The sequence below is a fragment of the Uranotaenia lowii genome, chromosome 3 (genome assembly GCF_029784155.1).
Source record: "Uranotaenia lowii strain MFRU-FL chromosome 3, ASM2978415v1, whole genome shotgun sequence".
Classification (NCBI taxonomy): Eukaryota; Metazoa; Arthropoda; class Insecta; order Diptera; family Culicidae; genus Uranotaenia; species Uranotaenia lowii.
In genome coordinates, this window is record NC_073693.1 from 280,268,718 (window position 1) to 280,276,244 (window position 7,527).

The 7,527-nt window shown below is 32.8% G+C and overlaps 1 long non-coding RNA gene across 1 annotated transcript; it reads left to right on the forward strand.

The window, feature by feature from the left end:
• The first annotated feature begins 3,924 nt into the window (after positions 1-3,924).
• Positions 3,925-4,302, forward strand: LOC129754080 (uncharacterized). The gene is made up of 3 exons (XR_008738964.1): positions 3,925-3,956; positions 4,021-4,100; positions 4,166-4,302. It is a non-coding gene; the product is annotated as an uncharacterized LOC129754080 (long non-coding RNA).
• Positions 4,303-7,527: the final 3,225 nt, after the last annotated feature.

Consider the following 7,527-nt stretch of genomic DNA (forward strand, 5'->3'; position numbering starts at 1 on the left):
TTCGACTCCTGGTCCCTCACCCCAAAACAAGGAGGATTGCGATTTGAATATTTCAGTTTATTTGTGTTTTTTTCCTCTTCTTTCCACTCACCGTGGCGTGCAATTTTGTCATGACGTGAGGTTTTTTTCCTTTTCATGGTATTGCATGTTGTTAGGATTTTTTTCGGAACGGATCCGGACCAAAATTATCATAACGGGAATCGTTAGACAATATATTTATGGTGGTTTGCCTAATGCGATTGTGAGGATACATAGCCAGACAGACATCTAACGGGGTTATGTTTCTTCGTTAAGATTAAGATGCATTTAAGTGTTAATTTATGTCTATCACTTCTCTGATTTTGTATGGTATGCAATGCCAATGATAGGTCAATTTTGTGAAAACTATTATAAATCAACAATATTTTGAAAATATTTAAGTTGAATGACCACCAATTTAACGAAAAACAAAAAGGTTAATTATGAGATTCAGTTATACAAAGCTTGCCAGATTTCCCGGATTTATCTGATGTACTCGAATATTTAATACAAAGTTCGGGGAAATCCGGTCTGGCCAGGTTTCCCAGATTTCATTCAAATTTTGCCTGGATTTTGCCCTTATTTATTTACCTTATTCGCCAAAATCAACCTGAAAAAATAACAAATTTCGTTGCTAGTTTTTTTGTTAAAAAACCTAATTTTTGAGCGGTTGTTAAAAAAATAAACATAGAAAAATTTTTCTAACTTGAAGATCTTTTTTCATCACTTTAAAATGTTCCTTACATGGGAAAATTATGAAAAAAAACATTTGTTCCAATGTATCAATCGTTCGAGAGTAAAATGAACTTCAAAATGTCATATTTTCAAAGCCATGGAAAACTCTCAACTTTTTTCAGAAAAAGTTTTCTAAAATGTTGATTATGGGTACAATTGATCCCCTAGAGTTGGGTACAATTGATCCCCCTTCCAAACGGCATATTCTTCTTCTGAATTGATCGTTATGATTGCTGGTTACGAAAGTACTAATATTTATCCAAAAACTAATATTTATCAACATTTGTCTGAAGAAAAGAGCAAAAATAATTAATTTTCTCATTATTATAAAAAAATGCGCCTTTAAGTATGCAATGTTATAAGCGTTGAGACAAAGTTATAGAATTTTCTTCTTATGTCTGCTATAAATTGTGAAATGAGAACAAACATGACCAAAATAGTCAATTTACATTCTATGTCGGGGTTTTGTTTGAATTTTATACAAGGATTAGGGCTTCCTGAATAAAAGATCAAGTCTCCTTCAATAGGGGATCAAGTCTCCCTAACTTCAGAAAAATCGCATTTTTTTTACTCCCACGAAAATGCTTCTAGTTCATCAACGGGTTCAAGTATCGTTCTAATTTTTAGAGCATAGAAACTTGAAGTTACAAGCTGTCAGAAAATGTCAAAGACAGCGAGTTGCTAAATTTTTCCAAAAAGATATGGTGAAAATAAGAAAAGGGGATCAAGTATCCCCACTCTCCCCTACTAAAGATGAAGGAAGAATAGATACAGGGATTTAAAAGTTCTTGGACCAGGACTCAAAGCTAAGTACGATTTTTTAACGTTACATTGTCATCACATTTATTGCATTTTAACGGAACGCCCGTAAATAGATTTTTGTATCGAAGCTTTCGTAAATCGTTTATTTTTAGAGGATCATTTTCAAAAACTTTTACATGAAAATCTGCTGTGAAATTGTTCGTTTATGGTTTACGATCAAAAGCTTAATCACTTTCATGTTGCTTAACACTAAACATACCGACACTTTGTATATATTTATTTATACCGTCGGGGAGTGGTCCAAATCCCAGAAAATCTGCCAGGAAGTCGATTTTGGAAGTGGTCAAGATTATCTATCCATATATTCCTCAGTGTTTCGGCATTTTCAGGCTGAACGAAACAATCAAGATGATAGTCATAACATTAATCGTTCAGGAGTTCTCATGGAACTGCTAGAAAGAGTTTGAATATTGTTTAAAATTTACATAATAATTTGCTTACAATGAATGACGAATACATAATAACATCACGAATGTATTCTGCTTTGCAATAAATATTATATTTTTGCTAAACATACTTTACACCCAACTGATTGAAAAATTGTTTGATTAAATGAAGTTAAAATTTTTTTCATGGAAGTTTTTCTCAAAAGAATTCAAACTTTTCAAAATTCAACAAGAGAATTAAAAAAAACTCCACTAACTCCACTCTAATTTTATGTGGGAAAACTTCCTACATTTCAGGACCAAAGCATAGTTGAAGCCCTTCGAGCTAAAGGGGTATAAGCACGTATAAGTGCATGAATGCTTATATCGAGATAACACACTTTTAAGTGGTTGTGTTTGGCAATTTTCAATATATTTTTCGCAAACTTATATTTTACTTTGAAATGTAAAAGCACGTAAAAGTATGTAAAAAATTTTCTAAAAATCTGAAAAAAAATCATCAAATATGGTTTGAAATATGAAAAATAGTTTGGCTTCATTAACTCAAAATCTATCATTTGTCACTTATACCCCGTCGGCTCTCTTTTCAAATTGGGCTGAACTTTTCTTGCCATTTTTGGAGAACGACTTCGAACATTGGAAGCACTTTTTTCCTCAAATTTGAATTCTATGCAAAGAATCTTTTGGATCATAAACTGGATTGATTTATTATTATTATTATTATTATTACTATTCATTCAAGAACATCCTCTTGATATTTTAAAAATGTCAATATAAATTTCTGTTTATTATCAGTGATTAGTATTCATGAGCTATCAGGAATAGTTCCATAAATACAAATAAATTGCGGTTCTGAAATTTTCTATTGAATAATTATCAAATCATAGAACCAATTTGCTGGTCGAAATGCATGAAACCAATGGAAACTTAGAAAATAATTAAAAACTTTTTTTTTTTTTTTTATGAAGAGATTAACCCCCGTAATTTTTTTGTTTGTTACTTTGATTTATCGGCCTAGCGGTGAAAAGTGATGTCCTTTTTAGTAGGGACATCTAAAGATTATGAAATTTTTATATAGTCCCTACTAAAAAGGACATCACTTTTCACCGCTAGGCCGATAAATCAAAGTAACAAACAAAAAAAATTACGGTGGTTAATCTCTTCATAAAAATTAAATAACTTTGGCCAAAAAGAAATAAAAAACACGACATCATAGCATCGGTGGTTGGTCACTATCAGACTATCGACCGTACCGTTTTCGCATGCAAACCCCGCATGTAACGAATGCGAAGATAACAAACTGAGAAGACTTAAACATCGATAGATGCGTTTCTGAGTTAAAGGGAGCTTATCTGAGCGATCACATACCATCTTTTTGTTCGTCCGCACTACAAGTTCTCGCTTGTGGGGCGGACCACGCTAAGCCTACTAATGTGTGGTGGTAGATGCAACTCTATCTGTATCTACCACTTCATAGTAGTAGGCTCGTGAGGAACAAAAATTTGGTATGTGATGGTAATGCTTCTAGACAAATTCTACCCGCTCATTTTCACCATCTTTCATTTCCTCTAACCTTCTATCCATCTATATAAAAATTTCATAATCTTTAGATGTCCCTACTAAAAAGGACATCACTTTTCACCGCTAGGCCGATAAATCAAAGTAACAAACATAATTAAAAACTTTAACTGTAATCCCGCAGGCCCTTTTAAAACCTAGAACTAACGATTTCGCGCGTAGGGCTGCGTTCAATGCCGTAAACTGAGGGTTTAAATTCTACACGTGCATCAGTCCAGTCAGCTGATTGCACCGATTGCACAAATACAAATTCAAATGTGAAAATACCATAAAACCCTCCGAGTGTACAACACTGATTGATCGTTTTAACGATTTTTCGCTAGTTAGTATTGGTGATCAAAAAAGGCTAAAAAATAATCTTTGTTTTATCAACGGCCATTTTGACATCAGACCTAGCCGGAGCTGGATTAAAAAATGGTAAGATATTTTAAAATAAATTCAATTAAAATGTCGTTAATGTGTTCCTTTTTTCTTGACACAGCTCGACGCAGGCATGGAGGTGCTGGCGATTTGCTCCAAATCTGTGCAATGGACGGCACCATGTTATTCAATTTTTAATAGGTAAGTTGAAATTTTTTAACTAAGTGATCAATTTCTCAATTCATTTTTTTTTTCCTAATTTGCAGCCCTTTGTGTAATCTGCCCGCTCATCCAGGCTACCACGTCATGCAATGCTTATTGATCGCTTCAAGCCCCAGGCCGCCAAAGCACGGTGGCCGCCAAAGCACGGCCGCCAAAGTGTTGTGTAGTGTGTTTAGTGAAATGTAGATAATATTGTGTAAAAAGTTTTAAATAAAATTGGAATATAGATAAAAGAAAATGCATGTTTTTTTTTAAATTGAGAAATTTCCCCCGAATGTGGTTCGGTCTAGAACGCACTCATACATATACAATCATATTTACTCAACACACTCACACATTAGCATTTATCGAACACACAAATACAATCAAACCATGACAGATGTCAACCAGGGCTGTCATTCTGAACCGGGAAAATCGTTTCAAGTAGAATCGGTTGGGCCATTTAATGCTTGAATTCAATGGAAGGAATGCTTGAAGAATGCTTAAAATCCAAGCATTCTTTCAAGCATTCCAAGCATTTATTTTGCTAAGCGGGATGTTTTATGGATACAAAATGTGGAAAAAAAACAATACATTTAAAAAATTTTCGAAAAATATATTTTGATTTTTACTCATTCAAATGAAGTGTTTGGTGATAAAACAATCATTTTTTGAAAAAAACAAAAAAATGGATCAAGAAAAAACTCCTTTATTTTTTTTTGAATTTTGATAAATATTTACGAAATTGTTTATTTTTTTTAAATAGTTACAAAACTCTAATCTAACATAAAATTTGCATATTGACAAACAAAAAAGAATACAGTTAATTAAAAAAATTATAAGTGTTCAGTACCAGATCTGGAATTCATGTCAATCTGATTTGATTTAATTTTATTTGTGTCAAATTTAAGTTTTTTTGAGCTTTAACGAACCTTTCTAGGATATGATACATTTGGCAGCATGCTGTTAGAAAATTAGAAAAAAACCTAAATGAGCTCTTCAAATTTTCCAAAATCTTTCGGCAAAATAGAAAAAAAATTTTTGGGTGAATATAATCATAATAAGTTGTTTTCAGATAAATTATGATAATTGAACAATTTTAGTTAGTTTCCTAGCCAAAAATGTTAAAAACATACAAAATTTATAGTTAAGGAAAGCCAAGACATTACTCAAATATGATACTTAGTCAATCATTCATTTTAAAGTAAAAGTCGAAGAAAAAAAATCGAAAAAGATGCTTCGAGAAAAAGGCTGTTAGTTATTTATTGCTCGAAAAAAAATCACTTAGTTTCTAAGAAAGTTGAAGTTTTATACAAATGTGAATTTTTTGGCCACAAAAAATGTAAAATATTGATGTTAAACGATACTTTTCTATGAATGTGATGGTCCAATCACAATAAAAACAAATTAAGATTTATTCAACACAAAACACAGAATTCTGTACGGCTATTCAAAGGTAGCTGTTTAAAGAAGTTTTTGCATTTTTTGCATTTTCTAAGACTGTTCTCATACCTGAGTTCGGCTTTGCACTGGATTTTCAGTATGTTTTCAAAAGATTTAGGCAATAAAACTTAGTGCACAAGAAATGAAATTTTATACCGATTCTAGTTATGCAATAACTTCAACTGTCAAGCAAGAATTTGTACTGACTTTTCCAAATTCAGAAAGTACTCCACTGTTTTATTTATCATATTTTTATTAAGCACTACATCGCCAATATCATTACTTCGCTAGAACCGGTATTGAATAATCTTTCTTTTGTATATAGTTGCATTGCAACAACCTTGCATTAACATACTCAAAATCCAGTACAAATTCGGATCTAGTTGCTAAAATAGCCTACGAAAGTGCATATTGATCAAAAGTTCGAAAATTCTGTGTATTTAAAGATGCCAAAATATCGCAAATAACGTCAACTTTCCAACTCACTTTTCTTTTTTTTATTGTGACTGGAACTGCTTCGGTGGTCTATTCAATAAAAAGTACGTTTTTTACACCACTTTTTTACATTTTTAGTGGCCATAATCTTAATAAATTAAAAAAAAAAAATCCATATTGTTGTAATCGGAGGTCTCTTCGACTCAACATTTGGCACAACTTCTTCACTTTTACTGAAAAAGTGGCGGAAGATGCCGCAACCCGTGGCATAGAGGATAGCCTTCAAGTCTTCTAAGCCAACGGTCTTGAGATCAAATCCCGTTCATGGCATACATAGTACACTTTCTGTGGGTTGGTGGTGTTAGCATTTGTAAGATGCTAGCCATCATTTCCTCGGAAAGTTGTACGCTTAGAATTAAGTAAAAAGGAATTTCTTCGAGGGAACAACAAGTTTCATTTAAAATCTTGGTGTGTGGTGTTCGAAAAGATACCCAACTAGCACCCGTTCTTTAGTTCAATCTTGTTCAAACTGAAGATCCATTAGATCAATTTAACCCGTTAACGTTTTTTCTCACTTTCTCTCACATCATATAAACTTACTCACACATTATAATCTGTCTCTCTCACTCTCGCAAGTAGATTGTACTTTTCTCTTCTTACAATGATTTTTCTCCTCTCTCTACACTGATATAAATCATTATTTAGTTATGATTCCAATTATCACCCATATCACACTTCTATTTTTTAAATAATCATTTATCACTTCTTTCCTCTACACATATGTGCAATATTGAGCTTTTAACTTCAACTTAATTATTCGAAAACTGAGTGATTTTTTTTTTCGAGCAATAAATAGCTGACTTACAGCTTGTTTCCCGAAGCAGGTCCTTCCGGATTTTTATTACTTAGATTTTGAATAACTTAAAAAAAATTAGTCACGATACAAGCTTTCCAAAACAAAAAAAAATGTAGAAATTGGTTTAGAAACAAGAGAGTTTGAGCGGAAAAAGTGTTAGGGTTCGTTTGACCCTCCGGCGATAAAAATAGGAAAACCACATACGATATTCGAAATCCACAAACTTTGAAAAAAAATGTCATTGAAAAAATACGCGCATTTTGAGAATAAATATAGTCTAGAAGCAATTAGAAATGAGTTATAGTCACTTGAATTTAAAAAAAATGTCCTCCCCCTCTAGTACGTTTAGTGTTAAAATAGTCCGGATAAGACCAAATCCACCGAGCGTTGCTATTTCGGTCGGTATTTTAGATGTTTTGATTGGTTCCTTTTTTATCAACTTACTGATTTTCGCACACATTGTTCCCATCCAGGTCGGTATTTGTGTTTGTTTATTTTCCGATAGCGACGACCGGGACTAATCCGGGCAATTTTATGTAAAAACCTGGCAAAATTCAGGCATTTGAGAAATGAATCCAACTGTGTTAGTTGAAATTTCTGGTCGCGATTCGACCAGACCGAACTGAACGCCATAAACTTGATTTCGAGAAAATCGAGTTCGAAGTTCACAGCCCTACCAATTTATACCATTTC